The following is a 27,837-nucleotide window of genomic DNA, read 5'->3' as shown; positions in this document are numbered from 1 at the left end:
GCCTAATATGTCTGTTTATCCAAAAGGAAGTAAAAAGGGAGAGCTAGAAAGATAGCATTGCATCACATTACATGGCAATGCAATGCACAGTTGCTGAAGTTGAACCAAAATGAGCTTGTAATCTGGCTTCTGCAACTTTGAACATGAAAAATCCAATGAGGAGAAGAAAAGCAAAGCCAAAGAGTCCATCCCAAAATCCGACAAACAAGCAAAATGAACAAAAAACATTGAATTCAATTCTTTCTGATTTTAGAAACTGCATTAAAGAAGGGGTGCACCGGTCCTGGAGATACTGCAATACCAGGTCAATGCGTGGAGTGGACAGAGCAAGCTCTTTTTCCATCTCCCTGTTCTAAAAATCCATTTAATATATGGTCCCCAGATAGGGGACGTATCAGATATTAAACTGATAAGAACAGATACTACACTTGATCTTAGCCAAAAGGCCGAGAAGCGATAACCAGAATTGGTTTCAAACTACGGAGCCACCCAAGGATCCTGAAAAGTCCATTTGTGGAGATGAGCTCCTGGACTCCCGTTAAGAAGACATGTTGTCAACCTCTAGATCCCTTACATGCCTGCACTTTTCGGCTTGCTGCTGCTGCAATCCACGCGTTTTAGATCTGCATAACTCCACCTCTTTAAACACAGCACCTTCACCCCCTGCTGTTCCCACCCGCCTCAACACCGTTGGAAGGGAGGAGAACCAATTAAGGCGGGGGGTGGGGTGGAACGAGCAGCTGTCTACCCTTAGCAGGAGGGCTCCTGATTACATACCTCTCCTGCTGCTGCTGCTGCTGGCTGTCCAGCAGCAGACTGAAGGTGGCTGCTGCTGTGCACAGGTATATAAAGGCTCAGAGCCTATTATGACACGCGCAGCCAGCGTTCCATTGCCACATTCCATCTACTGCAGGCAGGATACCTGGCTGGCTGAATGTCGCTGAGAAGCTCACAGAGACCGCCATAAGCAACAGTTTAACAGAATGCCACAGACTAATCAACCAAACTTTTTGGGTTGGGTTCTCTTTTATAGTCTGCAGGCATTAAATGAAAAAAGTCAGTGTTCCAGCAGAAGGAGACAACGTTTCAGAAAAGGCATTGTAGCAAACCAAAAAAGAAATTTTAAGCGCAGCAGAGTAACCAGCGCACATACCTGTTAGCTCAGGTGAGTTTAAAAGGCTGCTGTTGATAACAAGGGCATTTGCTAAATAGATGGTGTGTGTGCAACAATATACTGAAAGGTCAATTATATTGTGCAGCTTATCTCACCACCTGTAGTTATTTAGGTGAAAGCTCCAAAATGCTTGCCTAATATGTCTGTTTATCCAAAAGGAAGTAAAAAGGGAGAGCTAGAAAGATAGCATTGCATCACATTACATGGCAATGCAATGCACAGTTGCTGAAGTTGAACCAAAATGAGCTTGTAATCTGGCTTCTGCAACTTTGAACATGAAAAATCCAATGAGGAGAAGAAAAGCAAAGCCAAAGAGTCCATCCCAAAATCCGACAAACAAGCAAAATGAACAAAAAACATTGAATTCAATTCTTTCTGATTTTAGAAACTGCATTAAAGAAGGGGTGCACCGGTCCTGGAGATACTGCAATACCAGGTCAATGCGTGGAGTGGACAGAGCAAGCTCTTTTTCCATCTCCCTGTTCTAAAAATCCATTTAATATATGGTCCCCAGATAGGGGACGTATCAGATATTAAACTGATAAGAACAGATACTACACTTGATCTTAGCCAAAAGGCCGAGAAGCGATAACCAGAATTGGTTTCAAACTACGGAGCCACCCAAGGATCCTGAAAAGTCCATTTGTGGAGATGAGCTCCTGGACTCCCGTTATGAAGACATGTTGTCAACCTCTAGATCCCTTACATGCCTGCACTTTTCGGCTTGCTGCTGCTGCAATCCACGCGTTTTAGATCTGCATAACTCCACCTCTTTAAACACAGCACCTTCACCCCCTGCTGTTCCCACCCGCCTCAACACCGTTGGAAGGGAGGAGAACCAATTAAGGCGGGGGGTGGGGTGGAACGAGCAGCTGTCTACCCTTAGCAGGAGGGCTCCTGATTACATACCTCTCCTGCTTTTGCTGCTGCTGGCTGTCCAGCAGCAGACTGAAGGTGGCTGCTGCTGTGCACAGGTATATAAAGGCTCAGAGCCTATTATGACACGCGCAGCCAGCGTTCCATTGCCACATTCCATCTACTGCAGGCAGGATACCTGGCTGGCTGAATGTCGCTGAGAAGCTCACAGAGACCGCCATAAGCAACAGTTTAACAGAATGCCACAGACTAATCAACCAAACTTTTTGGGTTGGGTTCTCTTTTATAGTCTGCAGGCATTAAATGAAAGAAGTCAGTGTTCCAGCAGAAGGAGACAACGTTTCAGAAAAGGCATTGTAGCAAACCAAAAAAGAAATTTTAAGCGCAGCAGAGTAACCAGCGCACATACCTGTTAGCTCAGGTGAGTTTAAAAGGCTGCTGTTGATAACAAGGGCATTTGCTAAATAGATGGTGTGTGTGCAACAATATACTGAAAGGTCAATTATATTGTGCAGCTTATCTCACCACCTGTAGTTATTTAGGTGAAAGCTCCAAAATGCTTGCCTAATATGTCTGTTTATCCAAAAGGAAGTAAAAAGGGAGAGCTAGAAAGATAGCATTGCATCACATTACATGGCAATGCAATGCACAGTTGCTGAAGTTGAACCAAAATGAGCTTGTAATCTGGCTTCTGCAACTTTGAACATGAAAAATCCAATGAGGAGAAGAAAAGCAAAGCCAAAGAGTCCATCCCAAAATCCGACAAACAAGCAAAATGAACAAAAAACATTGAATTCAATTCTTTCTGATTTTAGAAACTGCATTAAAGAAGGGGTGCACCGGTCCTGGAGATACTGCAATACCAGGTCAATGCGTGGAGTGGACAGAGCAAGCTCTTTTTCCATCTCCCTGTTCTAAAAATCCATTTAATATATGGTCCCCAGATAGGGGACGTATCAGATATTAAACTGATAAGAACAGATACTACACTTGATCTTAGCCAAAAGGCCGAGAAGCGATAACCAGAATTGGTTTCAAACTACGGAGCCACCCAAGGATCCTGAAAAGTCCATTTGTGGAGATGAGCTCCTGGACTCCCGTTAAGAAGACATGTTGTCAACCTCTAGATCCCTTACATGCCTGCACTTTTCGGCTTGCTGCTGCTGCAATCCACGCGTTTTAGATCTGCATAACTCCACCTCTTTAAACACAGCACCTTCACCCCCTGCTGTTCCCACCCGCCTCAACACCGTTGGAAGGGAGGAGAACCAATTAAGGCGGGGGGTGGGGTGGAACGAGCAGCTGTCTACCCTTAGCAGGAGGGCTCCTGATTACATACCTCTCCTGCTGCTGCTGCTGCTGGCTGTCCAGCAGCAGACTGAAGGTGGCTGCTGCTGTGCACAGGTATATAAAGGCTCAGAGCCTATTATGACACGCGCAGCCAGCGTTCCATTGCCACATTCCATCTACTGCAGGCAGGATACCTGGCTGGCTGAATGTCGCTGAGAAGCTCACAGAGACCGCCATAAGCAACAGTTTAACAGAATGCCACAGACTAATCAACCAAACTTTTTGGGTTGGGTTCTCTTTTATAGTCTGCAGGCATTAAATGAAAGAAGTCAGTGTTCCAGCAGAAGGAGACAACGTTTCAGAAAAGGCATTGTAGCAAACCAAAAAAGAAATTTTAAGCGCAGCAGAGTAACCAGCGCACATACCTGTTAGCTCAGGTGAGTTTAAAAGGCTGCTGTTGATAACAAGGGCATTTGCTAAATAGATGGTGTGTGTGCAACAATATACTGAAAGGTCAATTATATTGTGCAGCTTATCTCACCACCTGTAGTTATTTAGGTGAAAGCTCCAAAATGCTTGCCTAATATGTCTGTTTATCCAAAAGGAAGTAAAAAGGGAGAGCTAGAAAGATAGCATTGCATCACATTACATGGCAATGCAATGCACAGTTGCTGAAGTTGAACCAAAATGAGCTTGTAATCTGGCTTCTGCAACTTTGAACATGAAAAATCCAATGAGGAGAAGAAAAGCAAAGCCAAAGAGTCCATCCCAAAATCCGACAAACAAGCAAAATGAACAAAAAACATTGAATTCAATTCTTTCTGATTTTAGAAACTGCATTAAAGAAGGGGTGCACCGGTCCTGGAGATACTGCAATACCAGGTCAATGCGTGGAGTGGACAGAGCAAGCTCTTTTTCCATCTCCCTGTTCTAAAAATCCATTTAATATATGGTCCCCAGATAGGGGACGTATCAGATATTAAACTGATAAGAACAGATTTTTTTGATTGAAGCTGCATCCAAGGCACTGAAAAATGTGACCGAAGTCACACCAAAACAGCGCACGAGGCGAGGATTCATGTGGACCCTTCCCGGAGGAGAGGGTCCCCAATAAACCATCCCCATCCCTCTGAGCCAGAAGGCCACAGCGAGGGTCAGGGATCTCCGATGCTCTCCCTAGCCGAAGCCGGAGAAGAGCCGTTTTCGTGCTCCCAGCTTCCATCTAGGCTGCCACCCTAGTGGAGCTGGAGCCTGTGTTGGTTTCTCAGCCCAAAGGTGACCGGACCTCCGACCGGGTTTATAAAAATTCCCCTTCCTAGCCCGGAGGCCAGGAATAGGGGGGGTTGCTCAGAAAGTATGATTGGCAAAGGTGCGGCGTGCTACGAAGCCAAGTCTTTCTGGGGTTCCCAGTCCCAGTAAGCTTGGACTCCCACCAGGGCGCCTACTCCTGGGGCACATTGCTCCAAAGCCCTCACACTTACCCAGCCAAGTGACTTCGATCCTGGAGGGCCATGTTTTCCATCAGATAACTCTATGAGCCACCTGGCGTACTAACAAGTGCACCAAACCAGTGTGTAATATGCATCAATTTACTAGGGCAGCCCAAGGACAAAACTGCCTTTTCAAAAGATACTACACTTGATCTTAGCCAAAAGGCCGAGAAGCGATAACCAGAATTGGTTTCAAACTACGGAGCCACCCAAGGATCCTGAAAAGTCCATTTGTGGAGATGAGCTCCTGGACTCCCGTTAAGAAGACATGTTGTCAACCTCTAGATCCCTTACATGCCTGCACTTTTCGGCTTGCTGCTGCTGCAATCCACGCGTTTTAGATCTGCATAACTCCACCTCTTTAAACACAGCACCTTCACCCCCTGCTGTTCCCACCCGCCTCAACACCGTTGGAAGGGAGGAGAACCAATTAAGGCGGGGGGTGGGGTGGAACGAGCAGCTGTCTACCCTTAGCAGGAGGGCTCCTGATTACATACCTCTCCTGCTGCTGCTGCTGCTGGCTGTCCAGCAGCAGACTGAAGGTGGCTGCTGCTGTGCACAGGTATATAAAGGCTCAGAGCCTATTATGACACGCGCAGCCAGCGTTCCATTGCCACATTCCATCTACTGCAGGCAGGATACCTGGCTGGCTGAATGTCGCTGAGAAGCTCACAGAGACCGCCATAAGCAACAGTTTAACAGAATGCCACAGACTAATCAACCAAACTTTTTGGGTTGGGTTCTCTTTTATAGTCTGCAGGCATTAAATGAAAGAAGTCAGTGTTCCAGCAGAAGGAGACAACGTTTCAGAAAAGGCATTGTAGCAAACCAAAAAAGAAATTTTAAGCGCAGCAGAGTAACCAGCGCACATACCTGTTAGCTCAGGTGAGTTTAAAAGGCTGCTGTTGATAACAAGGGCATTTGCTAAATAGATGGTGTGTGTGCAACAATATACTGAAAGGTCAATTATATTGTGCAGCTTATCTCACCACCTGTAGTTATTTAGGTGAAAGCTCCAAAATGCTTGCCTAATATGTCTGTTTATCCAAAAGGAAGTAAAAAGGGAGAGCTAGAAAGATAGCATTGCATCACATTACATGGCAATGCAATGCACAGTTGCTGAAGTTGAACCAAAATGAGCTTGTAATCTGGCTTCTGCAACTTTGAACATGAAAAATCCAATGAGGAGAAGAAAAGCAAAGCCAAAGAGTCCATCCCAAAATCCGACAAACAAGCAAAATGAACAAAAAACATTGAATTCAATTCTTTCTGATTTTAGAAACTGCATTAAAGAAGGGGTGCACCGGTCCTGGAGATACTGCAATACCAGGTCAATGCATGGAGTGGACAGAGCAAGCTCTTTTTCCATCTCCCTGTTCTAAAAATCCATTTAATATATGGTCCCCAGATAGGGGACGTATCAGATATTAAACTGATAAGAACAGATACTACACTTGATCTTAGCCAAAAGGCCGAGAAGCGATAACCAGAATTGGTTTCAAACTACGGAGCCACCCAAGGATCCTGAAAAGTCCATTTGTGGAGATGAGCTCCTGGACTCCCGTTAAGAAGACATGTTGTCAACCTCTAGATCCCTTACATGCCTGCACTTTTCGGCTTGCTGCTGCTGCAATCCACGCGTTTTAGATCTGCATAACTCCACCTCTTTAAACACAGCACCTTCACCCCCTGCTGTTCCCACCCGCCTCAACACCGTTGGAAGGGAGGAGAACCAATTAAGGCGGGGGGTGGGGTGGAACGAGCAGCTGTCTACCCTTAGCAGGAGGGCTCCTGATTACATACCTCTCCTGCTGCTGCTGCTGCTGGCTGTCCAGCAGCAGACTGAAGGTGGCTGCTGCTGTGCACAGGTATATAAAGGCTCAGAGCCTATTATGACACGCGCAGCCAGCGTTCCATTGCCACATTCCATCTACTGCAGGCAGGATACCTGGCTGGCTGAATGTCGCTGAGAAGCTCACAGAGACCGCCATAAGCAACAGTTTAACAGAATGCCACAGACTAATCAACCAAACTTTTTGGGTTGGGTTCTCTTTTATAGTCTGCAGGCATTAAATGAAAGAAGTCAGTGTCCCAGCAGAAGGAGACAACGTTTCAGAAAAGGCATTGTAGCAAACCAAAAAAGAAATTTTAAGCGCAGCAGAGTAACCAGCGCACATACCTGTTAGCTCAGGTGAGTTTAAAAGGCTGCTGTTGATAACAAGGGCATTTGCTAAATAGATGGTGTGTGTGCAACAATATACTGAAAGGTCAATTATATTGTGCAGCTTATCTCACCACCTGTAGTTATTTAGGTGAAAGCTCCAAAATGCTTGCCTAATATGTCTGTTTATCCAAAAGGAAGTAAAAAGGGAGAGCTAGAAAGATAGCATTGCATCACATTACATGGCAATGCAATGCACAGTTGCTGAAGTTGAACCAAAATGAGCTTGTAATCTGGCTTCTGCAACTTTGAACATGAAAAATCCAATGAGGAGAAGAAAAGCAAAGCCAAAGAGTCCATCCCAAAATCCGACAAACAAGCAAAATGAACAAAAAACATTGAATTCAATTCTTTCTGATTTTAGAAACTGCATTAAAGAAGGGGTGCACCGGTCCTGGAGATACTGCAATACCAGGTCAATGCGTGGAGTGGACAGAGCAAGCTCTTTTTCCATCTCCCTGTTCTAAAAATCCATTTAATATATGGTCCCCAGATAGGGGACGTATCAGATATTAAACTGATAAGAACAGATACTACACTTGATCTTAGCCAAAAGGCCGAGAAGCGATAACCAGAATTGGTTTCAAACTACGGAGCCACCCAAGGATCCTGAAAAGTCCATTTGTGGAGATGAGCTCCTGGACTCCCGTTAAGAAGACATGTTGTCAACCTCTAGATCCCTTACATGCCTGCACTTTTCGGCTTGCTGCTGCTGCAATCCACGCGTTTTAGATCTGCATAACTCCACCTCTTTAAACACAGCACCTTCACCCCCTGCTGTTCCCACCCGCCTCAACACCGTTGGAAGGGAGGAGAACCAATTAAGGCGGGGGGTGGGGTGGAACGAGCAGCTGTCTACCCTTAGCAGGAGGGCTCCTGATTACATACCTCTCCTGCTGCTGCTGCTGGCTGTCCAGCAGCAGACTGAAGGTGGCTGCTGCTGTGCACAGGTATATAAAGGCTCAGAGCCTATTATGACACGCGCAGCCAGCGTTCCATTGCCACATTCCATCTACTGCAGGCAGGATACCTGGCTGGCTGAATGTCGCTGAGAAGCTCACAGAGACCGCCATAAGCAACAGTTTAACAGAATGCCACAGACTAATCAACCAAACTTTTTGGGTTGGGTTCTCTTTTATAGTCTGCAGGCATTAAATGAAAGAAGTCAGTGTTCCAGCAGAAGGAGACAACGTTTCAGAAAAGGCATTGTAGCAAACCAAAAAAGAAATTTTAAGCGCAGCAGAGTAACCAGCGCACATACCTGTTAGCTCAGGTGAGTTTAAAAGGCTGCTGTTGATAACAAGGGCATTTGCTAAATAGATGGTGTGTGTGCAACAATATACTGAAAGGTCAATTATATTGTGCAGCTTATCTCACCACCTGTAGTTATTTAGGTGAAAGCTCCAAAATGCTTGCCTAATATGTCTGTTTATCCAAAAGGAAGTAAAAAGGGAGAGCTAGAAAGATAGCATTGCATCACATTACATGGCAATGCAATGCACAGTTGCTGAAGTTGAACCAAAATGAGCTTGTAATCTGGCTTCTGCAACTTTGAACATGAAAAATCCAATGAGGAGAAGAAAAGCAAAGCCAAAGAGTCCATCCCAAAATCCGACAAACAAGCAAAATTGTAACATACCTGGCGGCGTCCTTGCATGGTGGTCCATCTCCCACTGTGCAAGAGCGCGCACTTGATCTCCAGTCCAGAATGTCTCTCTGGCTTCCCTCCTTGCTGTCTGTTTGTCTGTTTTGGCTGCATAGGGCGACACCCGCTGAACTTCCTGTTTCTTGTACCTGCTGTGGACACGCCCCTGTTGCACCTTCAGCCTATTGCTGTCCATCTTTGGGTATTTATACCACCTTCTTCCTCAAGATGGCGCCTGAGCATTGTGTCCTGTCAGTCGGCTTTTAGTCTCTGACATGCCAGGTCCTATCCTGTTTTCCTGCCTGTTTTCCAGTTCTGTGTCTGAACTGTGGTCTGTTTTTGTGAACACGCTTCTTGCCTGTTCTTTCGCCTTCTAGGGGCCGTATTCCTAGATCTGCCTGTCTGTGCCTTGCGGTATCTGTTCCCGTCTGAACAGATTCCTGTTTGTGTCCCTGCCTTGTGGTATCTGTTCCTGTCTGAACTGAGTCCTGTCTATTTCTCCTGTCTTGCAGTATCTGTTCCCGTGTCTGAACTGAGTCCTGTCTATGTCTCCTGCCTTGTGGTATCAGTTCCCGTGTCTGAACTGAGTCCTGTCTGTGTACTCTTGCCTGCTGCCTTTCCTGGAGGCTGTATTTCCAGGCCTGTCTGAACACGCTCCTAGCCTGTTCCTCCCGCCTTCTAGGGGCCGATTACCTAGATCCGTTCCTGTATCTTGTCTGTCCTGTCTGAACACGCTCCTTGCCTGTTCGTCCCGCCTCTCTGGGGGCCGTATTCCCAGACCCGCTCCTGTATCCCGCTGCAGTGTCGGTCTCTTCCGTACACTCAGTTCCAGTCTGAACTCTCTCCTATCCTTTACCTGTTTTGCCTCTGTCTGTTCCTTTCCTTTTTCTGCAGAGTCTGAACTCGTACCTAACTCCTGCTTGTTGTCTCTGTACTCCCGTTTGTGAGTTTGTGGTCCCCTCGCTTCTTCACTGCAAGTACCCTGTGGGTATCTGGCTCTGCCTTTCCCTTCCTGTCTGTTCCATGTGAACAGAGCCCTGTCCGTCCTGCTCTGACTCCTTGCTCACTGCTCCGGCAGTCCTGTCCTGCCCTGCTTCTGCCCGCTGCTCCGGCAGTCCTGTCCTGCCCTGCTTCTGCCCGCTGCTCCGGCAGTCCTGTCCTGCCCTGCTTCTGCCCGCTGCTCCGGCAGTCCTGTCCTGCCCTGCTTCTGCCCGCTGCTCCGGCAGTCCTGTCCTGCCCTGCTTCTGCCCGCTGCTCTGGCAGTCCTGTCCTGCCCTGCTTCTGCCCGCTGCTTCGGCAGTCCTGTCCTGTCCTGCCCTGCTTCTGCCCGCTGCTCCGGCAGTCCTGTCCTGTCCTGCCCTGCTTCTGCCCGCTGCTCCGGCAGTCCTGTCCTGTCCTGCCCTGCTTCTGCCCGCTGCTCCGGCAGTCCTGTCCTGTCCTGCCCTGCTTCTGCCCGCTGCTCCGGCAGTCCTGTCCTGTCCTGCCCTGCTTCTGCCCGCTGCTCCGGCAGTCCTGTCCTGTCCTGTCCTGCTTCTGCCCGCTGCTCCGGCAGTCCTGTCCTGTCCTGCCCTGCTTCTGCCCGCTGCTCCGGCAGTCCTGTCCTGTCCTGCCCTGCTTCTGCCCGCTGCTCCGGCAGTCCTGTCCTGTCCTGCCCTGCTTCTGCCCGCTGCTCCGGCAGTCCTGTCCTGTCCTGCCCTGCTTCTGCCCGCTGATCCGGCAGTCCTGTCCTGCCCTGCTTCTGCCCGCTGATCCGGCAGTCCTGTCCTGCCCTGCTTCTGCCCGCTGCTCCGGCAGTCCTGTCCTGCCCTGCTTGTGCTCGCTGCTCCTGCAGCCCCGTCCTGCTCTGTTCTTGCCCACCGCTTTGGGCGTTCCCTCTCTGCTGTGGTTGTCTACCGCATCTGCGGTTCTGTGACCCAGTCTGTACTGGGTCTTAACCTTTCTGTGCTCCAGCCCGTCCTTTCGGCCAGTACCTCCCTGCCTGCATACTCGCCTGTATCCACCCCTCTGCATACCTGCCGTGTTTGCTTACATCCACCAGTCTGTGCCAGCCTAACCTGCCTGTTCCAGTAATTCCAGTGTGGGTCAACCCCCGTGTCCGGAGTTTGACCTGGAGTAGCACCTGGTCCCTCTGCCCGGTTTCTCCCTGGTGCACTGGCGTCGTATGCCGTCGTGCCACCTTGGTCGGATCGGCCAGATACTTAGTCACGCCCCTCCAGGCACTCTCCGGTCCATGGTCCAGTGGAACCACAACACCCGCACACGCCAGTCAGTCCGGGCGTGTGCATAACAGCATGCTCAGGCCATGGTTCCCGTTGAGCCCCACGGCCTTCGCTCTCTGAGAAGTTTTCCAGCGAATACATGCATTAAAAATAAATAAATAAAAGTTTTTTTTTTTCTCAGCTGAGTTCCAGGCGAATTACGCACCCGTCCAGATGGATCTATCTGCTCTCGTTCCTGCGGATCCGCCACGTTACTATGGGGATCCAAGACAAAGTCGTGCATTTGTGGAGCAATGCATGCTACACTTCAAGTTCTACCCTCTATGTTTTCCCACCGATTGGGTTAAGGTGGCATTCATTATGTCTTACCTGGCGGGTGATGCCTTGGAATGGATCAACCCCCTATATGAAACACGGGATCCGATCCTCCTGGACCTAATGGCCTTCCTGGTGGCCTTTCTAATGGTCTTCGATGATCCTAACCCGGAGGCTCCTGCTGAAGCTTCACCTCCCAATATCCCGGAGCAGCCCCGATGGGTAATGTGTGTGGGTAGCGCAATAGTCCTCCAGCCCAATGAGACTACTGCCCACCCAGAATCCTCACAGGGTGACTACGCTTTCCGGAATACTTCTCCCAACCTCAAGAGGCAGTCCAGACGTGCTAGACGTAGAGGCAAGCCGTCACGCCAGGGTCTGTCCTCCCTGAGACCTCCTGACCCCAACCTTGAAGTACCTACTGAAGCTTCATCTCCCTGTATCCCGGAGAAGCCCCAATGGGTAATGTGTGTGGGTAGTGCTCCGGTTCTCCTGCCCGAAGAGACTTCTGCCCATCCAGACTCCACACAGGAGAACTTCCTGCACCCAGCATCAGATGCTTCACCCACTTTAACCGGTGTGCATGTCCAAGGATGCTCCAAAGCTGTGGTTACCTCAGAGTCTGTGCACCTCTACTACCTGGCGGAGGACCCCCTGTTGCCTCCTGAATCCTCCGGGATACCACTCGATGACAAATGGAGAGAGACTTCTCTACACTCGGTACTCGATACTTTGTCCGCTTCGTCCTGTGAGCCTGACAATGGGTACCCCAAAGTGGTAGTTACCCCCGAGTCTCTACACCCCTCCGACCAGGCGGAGGACCTCCAGTTGTCTCCAGAACCCTTCGGGGTGCTACCTGGTAGCGAAAGGACAGAGACTCTCCTATACTCTGTACCTGATACCTCGCTCGCTTCGTCCAGTGAGTCCAACCTAGTGTACTCCGAAGCAGAGGTTACTCCCGAGTCTCTACACCCCTCCGACCAGGCGGAGGACCTCCAGTTGTGTCCAGAACCCTTCGGGGTGCTACCTGGTAGCGAAAGGACAGAGACTCTCCTTTACTCTGTACCTGATACCTCGCTCGCTTCGTCCAGTGAGTCCAACCTAGTGTACTCCGAAGCAGAGGTTAATCCCGAGTCTCTACACCCCTCCGACCAGGCGGAGGACCTCCAGTTGTCTCCAGAACCCTTCAGGGTGCCACCTGGTGGTGAATGGACAGAGACTTTCCTATATCCTGGATCTGATACCTCGCTTGCTTCGTCCAGTGAGTCCGACCTTGTGTACTCTGAAGCAGATGTTTTCTCTGAGCCTCTGCACTCTTCTGACCCGGCGGAGGACCTCCAGTTGTTTCCTGAATTCTCCGGGGTACCACCAGATAACAAAGAGACAGTGACTTTTCCTCATTATGTACCTGATAACCCGTCTATTTCTTCCTGTGAGCTTGACAAGATGTACCTCGAAGCAGAGATTACCCCCAAGTCTCTGTCCCCCTCCAACCCGGTGAAGGACTTCCAGTCGTCTCCTGTACCCTCTGGGGTGCCACCTGAAAATATGTGGAGAGAGACTTCCTTGTGTGCTGTTCCTGGTACTCCACCCGTTTCGTCTGTTGCTAGGGATGGCTGGATAGGAGGTAGCATCCTAGCTAACCAGATGAAATCAATTTTTCCTGTGGACAGTGGAAGTGATCTCCTTGAAGTGAACGACTGGTCCTCGAATTCCCTGCGGAAGATTCTGGCAGGCCTGAAGAAGAGGGGGCGTAAGGGGGGGGGGTACTGTAACATACCTGGCGGCGTCCTTGCATGGTGGTCCATCTCCCACTGTGCAAGAGCGCGCACTTGATCTCCAGTCCAGAATGTCTCTCTGGCTTCCCTCCTTGCTGTCTGTTTGTCTGTTTTGGCTGCATAGGGCGACACCCGCTGAACTTCCTGCTTCTTGTACCTGCTGTGGACACGCCCCTGTTGCACCTTCAGCCTATTGCTGTCCATCTTTGGGTATTTATACCACCTTCTTCCTCAAGATGGCGCCTGAGCATTGTGTCCTGTCAGTCGGCTTTTTGTCTCTGACATGCCAGGTCCTATCCTGTTTTCCTGCCTGTTTTCCAGTTCTGTGTCTGAACTGTGGTCTGTTTTTGTGAACACGCTTCTTGCCTGTTCTTTCGCCTTCTAGGGGCCGTATTCCTAGATCTGCCTGTCTGTGCCTTGCGGTATCTGTTCCCGTCTGAACAGAGTCCTGTTTGTGTCCCTGCCTTGTGGTATCTGTTCCTGTCTGAACTGAGTCCTGTCTATTTCTCCTGTCTTGCAGTATCTGTTCCCGTGTCTGAACTGAGTCCTGTCTATGTCTCCTGCCTTGTGGTATCAGTTCCCGTGTCTGAACTGAGTCCTGTCTGTGTACTCTTGCCTGCTGCCTTTCCTGGAGGCTGTATTTCCAGGCCTGTCTGAACACGCTCCTAGCCTGTTCCTCCCGCCTTCTAGGGGCCGATTACCTAGATCCGTTCCTGTATCTTGTCTGTCCTGTCTGAACACGCTCCTTGCCTGTTCGTCCCGCCTCTCTGGGGGCCGTATTCCCAGACCCGCTCCTGTATCCCGCTGCAGTGTCGGTCTCTTCCGTACACTCAGTTCCAGTCTGAACTCTCTCCTATCCTTTACCTGTTTTGCCTCTGTCTGTTCCTTTCCTTTTTCTGCAGAGTCTGAACTCGTACCTAACTCCTGCTTGTTGTCTCTGTACTCCCGTTTGTGAGTTTGTGGTCCCCTCGCTACTTCACTGCAAGTACCCTGTGGGTATCTGGCTCTGCCTTTCCCTTCCTGTCTGTTCCGTGTGAACAGAGCCCTGTCCGTCCTGCTCTGACTCCTTGCTCACTGCTCCGGCAGTCCTGTCCTGCCCTGCTTCTGCCCGCTGCTCCGGCAGTCCTGTCCTGCCCTGCTTCTGCCCGCTGCTCCGGCAGTCCTGTCCTGCCCTGCTTCTGCCCGCTGCTCTGGCAGTCCTGTCCTGCCCTGCTTCTGCCCGCTGCTCCGGCAGTCCTGTCCTGCCCTGCTTCTGCCCGCTGCTCTGGCAGTCCTGTCCTGCCCTGCTTCTGCCCGCTGCTTCGGCAGTCCTGTCCTGTCCTGCCCTGCTTCTGCCCGCTGCTCCGGCAGTCCTGTCCTGTCCTGCCCTGCTTCTGCCCGCTGCTCCGGCAGTCCTGTCCTGTCCTGCCCTGCTTCTGCCCGCTGCTCCGGCAGTCCTGTCCTGTCCTGCCCTGCTTCTGCCCGCTGCTCCGGCAGTCCTGTCCTGCCCTGCTTCTGCCCGCTGCTCCGGCAGTCCTGTCCTGTCCTGCCCTGCTTCTGCCCGCTGCTCCGGCAGTCCTGTCCTGTCCTGCCCTGCTTCTGCCCGCTGCTCCGGCAGTCCTGTCCTGTCCTGCCCTGCTTCTGCCCGCTGCTCCGGCAGTCCTGTCCTGTCCTGCCCTGCTTCTGCCCGCTGCTCCGGCAGTCCTGTCCTGTCCTGCCCTGCTTCTGCCCGCTGATCCGGCAGTCCTGTCCTGCCCTGCTTCTGCCCGCTGATCCGGCAGTCCTGTCCTGCCCTGCTTCTGCCCGTTGCTCCGGCAGTCCTGTCCTGCCCTGCTTGTGCTCGCTGCTCCTGCAGCCCCGTCCTGCTCTGTTCTTGCCCACCGCTTTGGGCGTTCCCTCTCTGCTGTGGTTGTCTACCGCATCTGCGGTTCTGTGACCCAGTCTGTACTGGGTCTTAACCTTTCTGTGCTCCAGCCCGTCCTTTCTGCCAGTACCTCCCTGCCTGCATACTCGCCTGTATCCACCCCTCTGCATACCTGCCGTGTTTGCTTACATCCACCAGTCTGTGCCAGCCTAACCTGCCTGTTCCAGTAATTCCAGTGTGGGTCAACCCCCGTGTCCGGAGTTTGACCTGGAGTAGCACCTGGTCCCTCTGCCCGGTTTCTCCCTGGTGCACTGGCGTCGTATGCCGTCGTGCCACCTTGGTCGGATCGGCCAGATACTTAGTCACGCCCCTCCAGGCACTCTCCGGTCCATGGTCCAGTGGAACCACAACACCCGCACACGCCAGTCAGTCCGGGCGTGTGCATAACAAAAATGAACAAAAAACATTGAATTCAATTCTTTCTGATTTTAGAAACTGCATTAAAGAAGGGGTGCACCGGTCCTGGAGATACTGCAATACCAGGTCAATGCGTGGAGTGGACAGAGCAAGCTCTTTTTCCATCTCCCTGTTCTAAAAATCCATTTAATATATGGTCCCCAGATAGGGGACGTATCAGATATTAAACTGATAAGAACAGATACTACACTTGATCTTAGCCAAAAGGCCGAGAAGCGATAACCAGAATTGGTTTCAAACTACGGAGCCACCCAAGGATCCTGAAAAGTCCATTTGTGGAGATGAGCTCCTGGACTCCCGTTAAGAAGACATGTTGTCAACCTCTAGATCCCTTACATGCCTGCACTTTTCGGCTTGCTGCTGCTGCAATCCACGCGTTTTAGATCTGCATAACTCCACCTCTTTAAACACAGCACCTTCACCCCCTGCTGTTCCCACCCGCCTCAACACCGTTGGAAGGGAGGAGAACCAATTAAGGCGGGGGGTGGGGTGGAACGAGCAGCTGTCTACCCTTAGCAGGAGGGCTCCTGATTACATACCTCTCCTGCTGCTGCTGCTGCTGGCTGTCCAGCAGCAGACTGAAGGTGGCTGCTGCTGTGCACAGGTATATAAAGGCTCAGAGCCTATTATGACACGCGCAGCCAGCGTTCCATTGCCACATTCCATCTACTGCAGGCAGGATACCTGGCTGGCTGAATGTCGCTGAGAAGCTCACAGAGACCGCCATAAGCAACAGTTTAACAGAATGCCACAGACTAATCAACCAAACTTTTTGGGTTGGGTTCTCTTTTATAGTCTGCAGGCATTAAATGAAAGAAGTCAGTGTTCCAGCAGTAGGAGACAACGTTTCAGAAAAGGCATTGTAGCAAACCAAAAAAGAAATTTTAAGCGCAGCAGAGTAACCAGCGCACATACCTGTTAGCTCAGGTGAGTTTAAAAGGCTGCTGTTGATAACAAGGGCATTTGCTAAATAGATGGTGTGTGTGCAACAATATACTGAAAGGTCAATTATATTGTGCAGCTTATCTCACCACCTGTAGTTATTTAGGTGAAAGCTCCAAAATGCTTGCCTAATATGTCTGTTTATCCAAAAGGAAGTAAAAAGGGAGAGCTAGAAAGATAGCATTGCATCACATTACATGGCAATGCAATGCACAGTTGCTGAAGTTGAACCAAAATGAGCTTGTAATCTGGCTTCTGCAACTTTGAACATGAAAAATCCAATGAGGAGAAGAAAAGCAAAGCCAAAGAGTCCATCCCAAAATCCGACAAACAAGCAAAATGAACAAAAAACATTGAATTCAATTCTTTCTGATTTTAGAAACTGCATTAAAGAAGGGGTGCACCGGTCCTGGAGATACTGCAATACCAGGTCAATGCGTGGAGTGGACAGAGCAAGCTCTTTTTCCATCTCCCTGTTCTAAAAATCCATTTAATATATGGTCCCCAGATAGGGGACGTATCAGATATTAAACTGATAAGAACAGATACTACACTTGATCTTAGCCAAAAGGCCGAGAAGCGATAACCAGAATTGGTTTCAAACTACGGAGCCACCCAAGGATCCTGAAAAGTCCATTTGTGGAGATGAGCTCCTGGACTCCCGTTAAGAAGACATGTTGTCAACCTCTAGATCCCTTACATGCCTGCACTTTTCGGCTTGCTGCTGCTGCAATCCACGCGTTTTAGATCTGCATAACTCCACCTCTTTAAACACAGCACCTTCACCCCCTGCTGTTCCCACCCGCCTCAACACCGTTGGAAGGGAGGAGAACCAATTAAGGCGGGGGGTGGGGTGGAACGAGCAGCTGTCTACCCTTAGCAGGAGGGCTCCTGATTACATACCTCTCCTGCTGCTGCTGCTGCTGGCTGTCCAGCAGCAGACTGAAGGTGGCTGCTGCTGTGCACAGGTATATAAAGGCTCAGAGCCTATTATGACACGCGCAGCCAGCGTTCCATTGCCACATTCCATCTACTGCAGGCAGGATACCTGGCTGGCTGAATGTCGCTGAGAAGCTCACAGAGACCGCCATAAGCAACAGTTTAACAGAATGCCACAGACTAATCAACCAAACTTTTTGGGTTGGGTTCTCTTTTATAGTCTGCAGGCATTAAATGAAAGAAGTCAGTGTTCCAGCAGAAGGAGACAACGTTTCAGAAAAGGCATTGTAGCAAACCAAAAAAGAAATTTTAAGCGCAGCAGAGTAACCAGCGCACATACCTGTTAGCTCAGGTGAGTTTAAAAGGCTGCTGTTGATAACAAGGGCATTTGCTAAATAGATGGTGTGTGTGCAACAATATACTGAAAGGTCAATTATATTGTGCAGCTTATCTCACCACCTGTAGTTATTTAGGTGAAAGCTCCAAAATGCTTGCCTAATATGTCTGTTTATCCAAAAGGAAGTAAAAAGGGAGAGCTAGAAAGATAGCATTGCATCACATTACATGGCAATGCAATGCACAGTTGCTGAAGTTGAACCAAAATGAGCTTGTAATCTGGCTTCTGCAACTTTGAACATGAAAAATCCAATGAGGAGAAGAAAAGCAAAGCCAAAGAGTCCATCCCAAAATCCGACAAACAAGCAAAATGAACAAAAAACATTGAATTCAATTCTTTCTGATTTTAGAAACTGCATTAAAGAAGGGGTGCACCGGTCCTGGAGATACTGCAATACCAGGTCAATGCGTGGAGTGGACAGAGCAAGCTCTTTTTCCATCTCCCTGTTCTAAAAATCCATTTAATATATGGTCCCCAGATAGGGGACGTATCAGATATTAAACTGATAAGAACAGATACTACACTTGATCTTAGCCAAAAGGCCGAGAAGCGATAACCAGAATTGGTTTCAAACTACGGAGCCACCCAAGGATCCTGAAAAGTCCATTTGTGGAGATGAGCTCCTGGACTCCCGTTAAGAAGACATGTTGTCAACCTCTAGATCCCTTACATGCCTGCACTTTTCGGCTTGCTGCTGCTGCAATCCACGCGTTTTAGATCTGCATAACTCCACCTCTTTAAACACAGCACCTTCACCCCCTGCTGTTCCCACCCGCCTCAACACCGTTGGAAGGGAGGAGAACCAATTAAGGCGGGGGGTGGGGTGGAACGAGCAGCTGTCTACCCTTAGCAGGAGGGCTCCTGATTACATACCTCTCCTGCTGCTGCTGCTGCTGGCTGTCCAGCAGCAGACTGAAGGTGGCTGCTGCTGTGCACAGGTATATAAAGGCTCAGAGCCTATTATGACACGCGCAGCCAGCGTTCCATTGCCACATTCCATCTACTGCAGGCAGGATACCTGGCTGGCTGAATGTCGCTGAGAAGCTCACAGAGACCGCCATAAGCAACAGTTTAACAGAATGCCACAGACTAATCAACCAAACTTTTTGGGTTGGGTTCTCTTTTATAGTCTGCAGGCATTAAATGAAAGAAGTCAGTGTTCCAGCAGAAGGAGACAACGTTTCAGAAAAGGCATTGTAGCAAACCAAAAAAGAAATTTTAAGCGCAGCAGAGTAACCAGCGCACATACCTGTTAGCTCAGGTGAGTTTAAAAGGCTGCTGTTGATAACAAGGGCATTTGCTAAATAGATGGTGTGTGTGCAACAATATACTGAAAGGTCAATTATATTGTGCAGCTTATCTCACCACCTGTAGTTATTTAGGTGAAAGCTCCAAAATGCTTGCCTAATATGTCTGTTTATCCAAAAGGAAGTAAAAAGGGAGAGCTAGAAAGATAGCATTGCATCACATTACATGGCAATGCAATGCACAGTTGCTGAAGTTGAACCAAAATGAGCTTGTAATCTGGCTTCTGCAACTTTGAACATGAAAAATCCAATGAGGAGAAGAAAAGCAAAGCCAAAGAGTCCATCCCAAAATCCTACAAACAAGCAAAATGAACAAAAAACATTGAATTCAATTCTTTCTGATTTTAGAAACTGCATTAAAGAAGGGGTGCACCGGTCCTGGAGAAACTGCAATACCAGGTCAATGCGTGGAGTGGACAGAGCAAGCTCTTTTTCCATCTCCCTGTTCTAAAAATCCATTTAATATATGGTCCCCAGATAGGGGACGTATCAGATATTAAACTGATAAGAACAGATACTACACTTGATCTTAGCCAAAAGGCCGAGAAGCGATAACCAGAATTGGTTTCAAACTACGGAGCCACCCAAGGATCCTGAAAAGTCCATTTGTGGAGATGAGCTCCTGGACTCCCGTTAAGAAGACATGTTGTCAACCTCTAGATCCCTTACATGCCTGCACTTTTCGGCTTGCTGCTGCTGCAATCCACGCGTTTTAGATCTGCATAACTCCACCTCTTTAAACACAGCACCTTCACCCCCTGCTGTTCCCACCCGCCTCAACACCGTTGGAAGGGAGGAGAACCAATTAAGGCGGGGGGTGGGGTGGAACGAGCAGCTGTCTACCCTTAGCAGGAGGGCTCCTGATTACATACCTCTCCTGCTGCTGCTGCTGCTGGCTGTCCAGCAGCAGACTGAAGGTGGCTGCTGCTGTGCACAGGTATATAAAGGCTCAGAGCCTATTATGACACGCGCAGCCAGCGTTCCATTGCCACATTCCATCTACTGCAGGCAGGATACCTGGCTGGCTGAATGTCGCTGAGAAGCTCACAGAGACCGCCATAAGCAACAGTTTAACAGAATGCCACAGACTAATCAACCAAACTTTTTGGGTTGGGTTCTCTTTTATAGTCTGCAGGCATTAAATGAAAGAAGTCAGTGTTCCAGCAGTAGGAGACAACGTTTCAGAAAAGGCATTGTAGCAAACCAAAAAAGAAATTTTAAGCGCAGCAGAGTAACCAGCGCACATACCTGTTAGCTCAGGTGAGTTTAAAAGGCTGCTGTTGATAACAAGGGCATTTGCTAAATAGATGGTGTGTGTGCAACAATATACTGAAAGGTCAATTATATTGTGCAGCTTATCTCACCACCTGTAGTTATTTAGGTGAAAGCTCCAAAATGCTTGCCTAATATGTCTGTTTATCCAAAAGGAAGTAAAAAGGGAGAGCTAGAAAGATAGCATTGCATCACATTACATGGCAATGCAATGCACAGTTGCTGAAGTTGAACCAAAATGAGCTTGTAATCTGGCTTCTGCAACTTTGAACATGAAAAATCCAATGAGGAGAAGAAAAGCAAAGCCAAAGAGTCCATCCCAAAATCCGACAAACAAGCAAAATGAACAAAAAACATTGAATTCAATTCTTTCTGATTTTAGAAACTGCATTAAAGAAGGGGTGCACCGGTCCTGGAGATACTGCAATACCAGGTCAATGCGTGGAGTGGACAGAGCAAGCTCTTTTTCCATCTCCCTGTTCTAAAAATCCATTTAATATATGGTCCCCAGATAGGGGACGTATCAGATATTAAACTGATAAGAACAGATACTACACTTGATCTTAGCCAAAAGGCCGAGAAGCGATAACCAGAATTGGTTTCAAACTACGGAGCCACCCAAGGATCCTGAAAAGTCCATTTGTGGAGATGAGCTCCTGGACTCCCGTTAAGAAGACATGTTGTCAACCTCTAGATCCCTTACATGCCTGCACTTTTCGGCTTGCTGCTGCTGCAATCCACGCGTTTTAGATCTGCATAACTCCACCTCTTTAAACACAGCACCTTCACCCCCTGCTGTTCCCACCCGCCTCAACACCGTTGGAAGGGAGGAGAACCAATTAAGGCGGGGGGTGGGGTGGAACGAGCAGCTGTCTACCCTTAGCAGGAGGGCTCCTGATTACATACCTCTCCTGCTGCTGCTGCTGGCTGTCCAGCAGCAGACTGAAGGTGGCTGCTGCTGTGCACAGGTATATAAAGGCTCAGAGCCTATTATGACACGCGCAGCCAGCGTTCCATTGCCACATTCCATCTACTGCAGGCAGGATACCTGGCTGGCTGAATGTCGCTGAGAAGCTCACAGAGACCGCCATAAGCAACAGTTTAACAGAATGCCACAGACTAATCAACCAAACTTTTTGGGTTGGGTTCTCTTTTATAGTCTGCAGGCATTAAATGAAAGAAGTCAGTGTTCCAGCAGAAGGAGACAACGTTTCAGAAAAGGCATTGTAGCAAACCAAAAAAGAAATTTTAAGTGCAGCAGAGTAACCAGCGCACATACCTGTTAGCTCAGGTGAGTTTAAAAGGCTGCTGTTGATAACAAGGGCATTTGCTAAATAGATGGTTTGTGTGCTACAATATACTGAAAGGTCAATTATATTGTGCAGCTTATCTCACCACCTGTAGTTATTTAGGTGAAAGCTCCAAAATGCTTGCCTAATATGTCTGTTTATCCAAAAGGAAGTAAAAAGGGAGAGCTAGAAAGATAGCATTGCATCACATTACATGGCAATGCAATGCACAGTTGCTGAAGTTGAACCAAAATGAGCTTGTAATCTGGCTTCTGCAACTTTGAACATGAAAAATCCAATGAGGAGAAGAAAAGCAAAGCCAAAGAGTCCATCCCAAAATCCGACAAACAAGCAAAATGAACAAAAAACATTGAATTCAATTCTTTCTGATTTTAGAAACTGCATTAAAGAAGGGGTGCACCGGTCCTGGAGATACTGCAATACCAGGTCAATGCGTGGAGTGGACAGAGCAAGCTCTTTTTCCATCTCCCTGTTCTAAAAATCCATTTAATATATGGTCCCCAGATAGGGGACGTATCAGATATTAAACTGATAAGAACAGATACTACACTTGATCTTAGCCAAAAGGCCGAGAAGCGATAACCAGAATTGGTTTCAAACTACGGAGCCACCCAAGGATCCTGAAAAGTCCATTTGTGGAGATGAGCTCCTGGACTCCCGTTAAGAAGACATGTTGTCAACCTCTAGATCCCTTACATGCCTGCACTTTTCGGCTTGCTGCTGCTGCAATCCACGCGTTTTAGATCTGCATAACTCCACCTCTTTAAACACAGCACCTTCACCCCCTGCTGTTCCCACCCGCCTCAACACCGTTGGAAGGGAGGAGAACCAATTAAGGCGGGGGGTGGGGTGGAACGAGCAGCTGTCTACCCTTAGCAGGAGGGCTCCTGATTACATACCTCTCCTGCTGCTGCTGCTGCTGGCTGTCCAGCAGCAGACTGAAGGTGGCTGCTGCTGTGCACAGGTATATAAAGGCTCAGAGCCTATTATGACACGCGCAGCCAGCGTTCCATTGCCACATTCCATCTACTGCAGGCAGGATACCTGGCTGGCTGAATGTCGCTGAGAAGCTCACAGAGACCGCCATAAGCAACAGTTTAACAGAATGCCACAGACTAATCAACCAAACTTTTTGGGTTGGGTTCTCTTTTATAGTCTGCAGGCATTAAATGAAAGAAGTCAGTGTTCCAGCAGAAGGAGACAACGTTTCAGAAAAGGCATTGTAGCAAACCAAAAAAGAAATTTTAAGCGCAGCAGAGTAACCAGCGCACATACCTGTTAGCTCAGGTGAGTTTAAAAGGCTGCTGTTGATAACAAGGGCATTTGCTAAATAGATGGTGTGTGTGCAACAATATACTGAAAGGTCAATTATATTGTGCAGCTTATCTCACCACCTGTAGTTATTTAGGTGAAAGCTCCAAAATGCTTGCCTAATATGTCTGTTTATCCAAAAGGAAGTAAAAAGGGAGAGCTAGAAAGATAGCATTGCATCACATTACATGGCAATGCAATGCACAGTTGCTGAAGTTGAACCAAAATGAGCTTGTAATCTGGCTTCTGCAACTTTGAACATGAAAAATCCAATGAGGAGAAGAAAAGCAAAGCCAAAGAGTCCATCCCAAAATCCTACAAACAAGCAAAATGAACAAAAAACATTGAATTCAATTCTTTCTGATTTTAGAAACTGCATTAAAGAAGGGGTGCACCGGTCCTGGAGAAACTGCAATACCAGGTCAATGCGTGGAGTGGACAGAGCAAGCTCTTTTTCCATCTCCCTGTTCTAAAAATCCATTTAATATATGGTCCCCAGATAGGGGACGTATCAGATATTAAACTGATAAGAACAGATACTACACTTGATCTTAGCCAAAAGGCCGAGAAGCGATAACCAGAATTGGTTTCAAACTACGGAGCCACCCAAGGATCCTGAAAAGTCCATTTGTGGAGATGAGCTCCTGGACTCCCGTTAAGAAGACATGTTGTCAACCTCTAGATCCCTTACATGCCTGCACTTTTCGGCTTGCTGCTGCTGCAATCCACGCGTTTTAGATCTGCATAACTCCACCTCTTTAAACACAGCACCTTCACCCCCTGCTGTTCCCACCCGCCTCAACACCGTTGGAAGGGAGGAGAACCAATTAAGGCGGGGGGTGGGGTGGAACGAGCAGCTGTCTACCCTTAGCAGGAGGGCTCCTGATTACATACCTCTCCTGCTGCTGCTGCTGCTGGCTGTCCAGCAGCAGACTGAAGGTGGCTGCTGCTGTGCACAGGTATATAAAGGCTCAGAGCCTATTATGACACGCGCAGCCAGCGTTCCATTGCCACATTCCATCTACTGCAGGCAGGATACCTGGCTGGCTGAATGTCGCTGAGAAGCTCACAGAGACCGCCATAAGCAACAGTTTAACAGAATGCCACAGACTAATCAACCAAACTTTTTGGGTTGGGTTCTCTTTTATAGTCTGCAGGCATTAAATGAAAGAAGTCAGTGTTCCAGCAGTAGGAGACAACGTTTCAGAAAAGGCATTGTAGCAAACCAAAAAAGAAATTTTAAGCGCAGCAGAGTAACCAGCGCACATACCTGTTAGCTCAGGTGAGTTTAAAAGGCTGCTGTTGATAACAAGGGCATTTGCTAAATAGATGGTGTGTGTGCAACAATATACTGAAAGGTCAATTATATTGTGCAGCTTATCTCACCACCTGTAGTTATTTAGGTGAAAGCTCCAAAATGCTTGCCTAATATGTCTGTTTATCCAAAAGGAAGTAAAAAGGGAGAGCTAGAAAGATAGCATTGCATCACATTACATGGCAATGCAATGCACAGTTGCTGAAGTTGAACCAAAATGAGCTTGTAATCTGGCTTCTGCAACTTTGAACATGAAAAATCCAATGAGGAGAAGAAAAGCAAAGCCAAAGAGTCCATCCCAAAATCCGACAAACAAGCAAAATGAACAAAAAACATTGAATTCAATTCTTTCTGATTTTAGAAACTGCATTAAAGAAGGGGTGCACCGGTCCTGGAGATACTGCAATACCAGGTCAATGCGTGGAGTGGACAGAGCAAGCTCTTTTTCCATCTCCCTGTTCTAAAAATCCATTTAATATATGGTCCCCAGATAGGGGACGTATCAGATATTAAACTGATAAGAACAGATACTACACTTGATCTTAGCCAAAAGGCCGAGAAGCGATAACCAGAATTGGTTTCAAACTACGGAGCCACCCAAGGATCCTGAAAAGTCCATTTGTGGAGATGAGCTCCTGGACTCCCGTTAAGAAGACATGTTGTCAACCTCTAGATCCCTTACATGCCTGCACTTTTCGGCTTGCTGCTGCTGCAATCCACGCGTTTTAGATCTGCATAACTCCACCTCTTTAAACACAGCACCTTCACCCCCTGCTGTTCCCACCCGCCTCAACACCGTTGGAAGGGAGGAGAACCAATTAAGGCGGGGGGTGGGGTGGAACGAGCAGCTGTCTACCCTTAGCAGGAGGGCTCCTGATTACATACCTCTCCTGCTGCTGCTGCTGCTGGCTGTCCAGCAGCAGACTGAAGGTGGCTGCTGATGTGCACAGGTATATAAAGGCTCAGAGCCTATTATGACACGCGCAGCCAGCGTTCCATTGCCACATTCCATCTACTGCAGGCAGGATACCTGGCTGGCTGAATGTCGCTGAGAAGCTCACAGAGACCGCCATAAGCAACAGTTTAACAGAATGCCACAGACTAATCAACCAAACTTTTTGGGTTGGGTTCTCTTTTATAGTCTGCAGGCATTAAATGAAAGAAGTCAGTGTTCCAGCAGAAGGAGACAACGTTTCAGAAAAGGCATTGTAGCAAACCAAAAAAGAAATTTTAAGCGCAGCAGAGTAACCAGCGCACATACCTGTTAGCTCAGGTGAGTTTAAAAGGCTGCTGTTGATAACAAGGGCATTTGCTAAATAGATGGTGTGTGTGCAACAATATACTGAAAGGTCAATTATATTGTGCAGCTTATCTCACCACCTGTAGTTATTTAGGTGAAAGCTCCAAAATGCTTGCCTAATATGTCTGTTTATCCAAAAGGAAGTAAAAAGGGAGAGCTAGAAAGATAGCATTGCATCACATTACATGGCAATGCAATGCACAGTTGCTGAAGTTGAACCAAAATGAGCTTGTAATCTGGCTTCTGCAACTTTGAACATGAAAAATCCAATGAGGAGAAGAAAAGCAAAGCCAAAGAGTCCATCCCAAAATCCGACAAACAAGCAAAATGAACAAAAAACATTGAATTCAATTCTTTCTGATTTTAGAAACTGCATTAAAGAAGGGGTGCACCGGTCCTGGAGATACTGCAATACCAGGTCAATGCGTGGAGTGGACAGAGCAAGCTCTTTTTCCATCTCCCTGTTCTAAAAATCCATTTAATATATGGTCCCCAGATAGGGGACGTATCAGATATTAAACTGATAAGAACAGATACTACACTTGATCTTAGCCAAAAGGCCGAGAAGCGATAACCAGAATTGGTTTCAAACTACGGAGCCACCCAAGGATCCTGAAAAGTCCATTTGTGGAGATGAGCTCCTGGACTCCCGTTAAGAAGACATGTTGTCAACCTCTAGATCCCTTACATGCCTGCACTTTTCGGCTTGCTGCTGCTGCAATCCACGCGTTTTAGATCTGCATAACTCCACCTCTTTAAACACAGCACCTTCACCCCCTGCTGTTCCCACCCGCCTCAACACCGTTGGAAGGGAGGAGAACCAATTAAGGCGGGGGGTGGGGTGGAACGAGCAGCTGTCTACCCTTAGCAGGAGGGCTCCTGATTACATACCTCTCCTGCTGCTGCTGCTGCTGGCTGTCCAGCAGCAGACTGAAGGTGGCTGCTGCTGTGCACAGGTATATAAAGGCTCAGAGCCTATTATGACACGCGCAGCCAGCGTTCCATTGCCACATTCCATCTACTGCAGGCAGGATACCTGGCTGGCTGAATGTCGCTGAGAAGCTCACAGAGACCGCCATAAGCAACAGTTTAACAGAATGCCACAGACTAATCAACCAAACTTTTTGGGTTGGGTTCTCTTTTATAGTCTGCAGGCATTAAATGAAAGAAGTCAGTGTTCCAGCAGAAGGAGACAACGTTTCAGAAAAGGCATTGTAGCAAACCAAAAAAGAAATTTTAAGCGCAGCAGAGTAACCAGCGCACATACCTGTTAGCTCAGGTGAGTTTAAAAGGCTGCTGTTGATAACAAGGGCATTTGCTAAATAGATGGTGTGTGTGCAACAATATACTGAAAGGTCAATTATATTGTGCAGCTTATCTCACCACCTGTAGTTATTTAGGTGAAAGCTCCAAAATGCTTGCCTAATATGTCTGTTTATCCAAAAGGAAGTAAAAAGGGAGAGCTAGAAAGATAGCATTGCATCACATTACATGGCAATGCAATGCACAGTTGCTGAAGTTGAACCAAAATGAGCTTGTAATCTGGCTTCTGCAACTTTGAACATGAAAAATCCAATGAGGAGAAGAAAAGCAAAGCCAAAGAGTCCATCCCAAAATCCTACAAACAAGCAAAATGAACAAAAAACATTGAATTCAATTCTTTCTGATTTTAGAAACTGCATTAAAGAAGGGGTGCACCGGTCCTGGAGAAACTGCAATACCAGGTCAATGCGTGGAGTGGACAGAGCAAGCTCTTTTTCCATCTCCCTGTTCTAAAAATCCATTTAATATATGGTCCCCAGATAGGGGACGTATCAGATATTAAACTGATAAGAACAGATACTACACTTGATCTTAGCCAAAAGGCCGAGAAGCGATAACCAGAATTGGTTTCAAACTACGGAGCCACCCAAGGATCCTGAAAAGTCCATTTGTGGAGATGAGCTCCTGGACTCCCGTTAAGAAGACATGTTGTCAACCTCTAGATCCCTTACATGCCTGCACTTTTCGGCTTGCTGCTGCTGCAATCCACGCGTTTTAGATCTGCATAACTCCACCTCTTTAAACACAGCACCTTCACCCCCTGCTGTTCCCACCCGCCTCAACACCGTTGGAAGGGAGGAGAACCAATTAAGGCGGGGGGTGGGGTGGAACGAGCAGCTGTCTACCCTTAGCAGGAGGGCTCCTGATTACATACCTCTCCTGCTGCTGCTGCTGCTGGCTGTCCAGCAGCAGACTGAAGGTGGCTGCTGCTGTGCACAGGTATATAAAGGCTCAGAGCCTATTATGACACGCGCAGCCAGCGTTCCATTGCCACATTCCATCTACTGCAGGCAGGATACCTGGCTGGCTGAATGTCGCTGAGAAGCTCACAGAGACCGCCATAAGCAACAGTTTAACAGAATGCCACAGACTA

At 48.2% G+C, this 27,837-nt stretch overlaps 16 non-coding genes and 1 pseudogene across 16 annotated transcripts; all 17 read right to left on the bottom strand.

Moving 5' to 3' along the window:
- Positions 1 to 267: 267 nt before the first annotated feature.
- On the bottom strand, positions 268 to 458 carry LOC141176742 (U2 spliceosomal RNA). Its single transcript, XR_012253401.1, has one exon. It is a non-coding gene; the product is annotated as a U2 spliceosomal RNA (small nuclear RNA).
- A 1,115-nt stretch (positions 459 to 1,573) lies between these two features.
- Positions 1,574 to 1,764, bottom strand: LOC141176741 (U2 spliceosomal RNA). The gene has a single exon (XR_012253400.1). It is a non-coding gene; the product is annotated as a U2 spliceosomal RNA (small nuclear RNA).
- A 1,115-nt stretch (positions 1,765 to 2,879) lies between these two features.
- Positions 2,880 to 3,070, bottom strand: LOC141176739 (U2 spliceosomal RNA). Its single transcript, XR_012253399.1, has one exon. It is a non-coding gene; the product is annotated as a U2 spliceosomal RNA (small nuclear RNA).
- A 1,115-nt stretch (positions 3,071 to 4,185) lies between these two features.
- Positions 4,186 to 4,368, bottom strand: LOC141177672 (U2 spliceosomal RNA). The gene has a single exon (XR_012254245.1). It is a non-coding gene; the product is annotated as a U2 spliceosomal RNA (small nuclear RNA).
- A 524-nt stretch (positions 4,369 to 4,892) lies between these two features.
- On the bottom strand, positions 4,893 to 5,008 carry LOC141178066 (U2 spliceosomal RNA; annotated as a pseudogene).
- Positions 5,009 to 6,123: 1,115 nt separating this feature from the next.
- Positions 6,124 to 6,314, bottom strand: LOC141177340 (U2 spliceosomal RNA). The gene has a single exon (XR_012253943.1). It is a non-coding gene; the product is annotated as a U2 spliceosomal RNA (small nuclear RNA).
- Positions 6,315 to 7,429: 1,115 nt separating this feature from the next.
- On the bottom strand, positions 7,430 to 7,620 carry LOC141176738 (U2 spliceosomal RNA). Its single transcript, XR_012253398.1, has one exon. It is a non-coding gene; the product is annotated as a U2 spliceosomal RNA (small nuclear RNA).
- A 7,737-nt stretch (positions 7,621 to 15,357) lies between these two features.
- Positions 15,358 to 15,548, bottom strand: LOC141176737 (U2 spliceosomal RNA). The gene has a single exon (XR_012253397.1). It is a non-coding gene; the product is annotated as a U2 spliceosomal RNA (small nuclear RNA).
- A 1,115-nt stretch (positions 15,549 to 16,663) lies between these two features.
- On the bottom strand, positions 16,664 to 16,854 carry LOC141176735 (U2 spliceosomal RNA). Its single transcript, XR_012253395.1, has one exon. It is a non-coding gene; the product is annotated as a U2 spliceosomal RNA (small nuclear RNA).
- Positions 16,855 to 17,969: 1,115 nt separating this feature from the next.
- LOC141176734 (U2 spliceosomal RNA) lies at positions 17,970 to 18,160 on the bottom strand. Its single transcript, XR_012253394.1, has one exon. It is a non-coding gene; the product is annotated as a U2 spliceosomal RNA (small nuclear RNA).
- A 1,115-nt stretch (positions 18,161 to 19,275) lies between these two features.
- Positions 19,276 to 19,466, bottom strand: LOC141177356 (U2 spliceosomal RNA). The gene has a single exon (XR_012253958.1). It is a non-coding gene; the product is annotated as a U2 spliceosomal RNA (small nuclear RNA).
- A 1,115-nt stretch (positions 19,467 to 20,581) lies between these two features.
- On the bottom strand, positions 20,582 to 20,772 carry LOC141176733 (U2 spliceosomal RNA). Its single transcript, XR_012253393.1, has one exon. It is a non-coding gene; the product is annotated as a U2 spliceosomal RNA (small nuclear RNA).
- Positions 20,773 to 21,884: 1,112 nt separating this feature from the next.
- Positions 21,885 to 22,075, bottom strand: LOC141176732 (U2 spliceosomal RNA). The gene has a single exon (XR_012253392.1). It is a non-coding gene; the product is annotated as a U2 spliceosomal RNA (small nuclear RNA).
- A 1,115-nt stretch (positions 22,076 to 23,190) lies between these two features.
- On the bottom strand, positions 23,191 to 23,381 carry LOC141177355 (U2 spliceosomal RNA). The gene has a single exon (XR_012253957.1). It is a non-coding gene; the product is annotated as a U2 spliceosomal RNA (small nuclear RNA).
- Positions 23,382 to 24,496: 1,115 nt separating this feature from the next.
- On the bottom strand, positions 24,497 to 24,687 carry LOC141176731 (U2 spliceosomal RNA). Its single transcript, XR_012253391.1, has one exon. It is a non-coding gene; the product is annotated as a U2 spliceosomal RNA (small nuclear RNA).
- Positions 24,688 to 25,802: 1,115 nt separating this feature from the next.
- On the bottom strand, positions 25,803 to 25,993 carry LOC141176730 (U2 spliceosomal RNA). Its single transcript, XR_012253390.1, has one exon. It is a non-coding gene; the product is annotated as a U2 spliceosomal RNA (small nuclear RNA).
- A 1,115-nt stretch (positions 25,994 to 27,108) lies between these two features.
- LOC141177354 (U2 spliceosomal RNA) lies at positions 27,109 to 27,299 on the bottom strand. Its single transcript, XR_012253956.1, has one exon. It is a non-coding gene; the product is annotated as a U2 spliceosomal RNA (small nuclear RNA).
- Positions 27,300 to 27,837: the final 538 nt, after the last annotated feature.

The sequence above is a fragment of the Phyllobates terribilis genome, unplaced genomic scaffold, assembly GCF_046119375.1.
Source record: "Phyllobates terribilis strain yellow unplaced genomic scaffold, ASM4611937v1 Scaffold_27__1_contigs__length_16484149, whole genome shotgun sequence".
Classification (NCBI taxonomy): domain Eukaryota; kingdom Metazoa; phylum Chordata; class Amphibia; order Anura; family Dendrobatidae; genus Phyllobates; species Phyllobates terribilis.
This window is presented reverse-complemented; position numbering and strand designations above follow the sequence as displayed.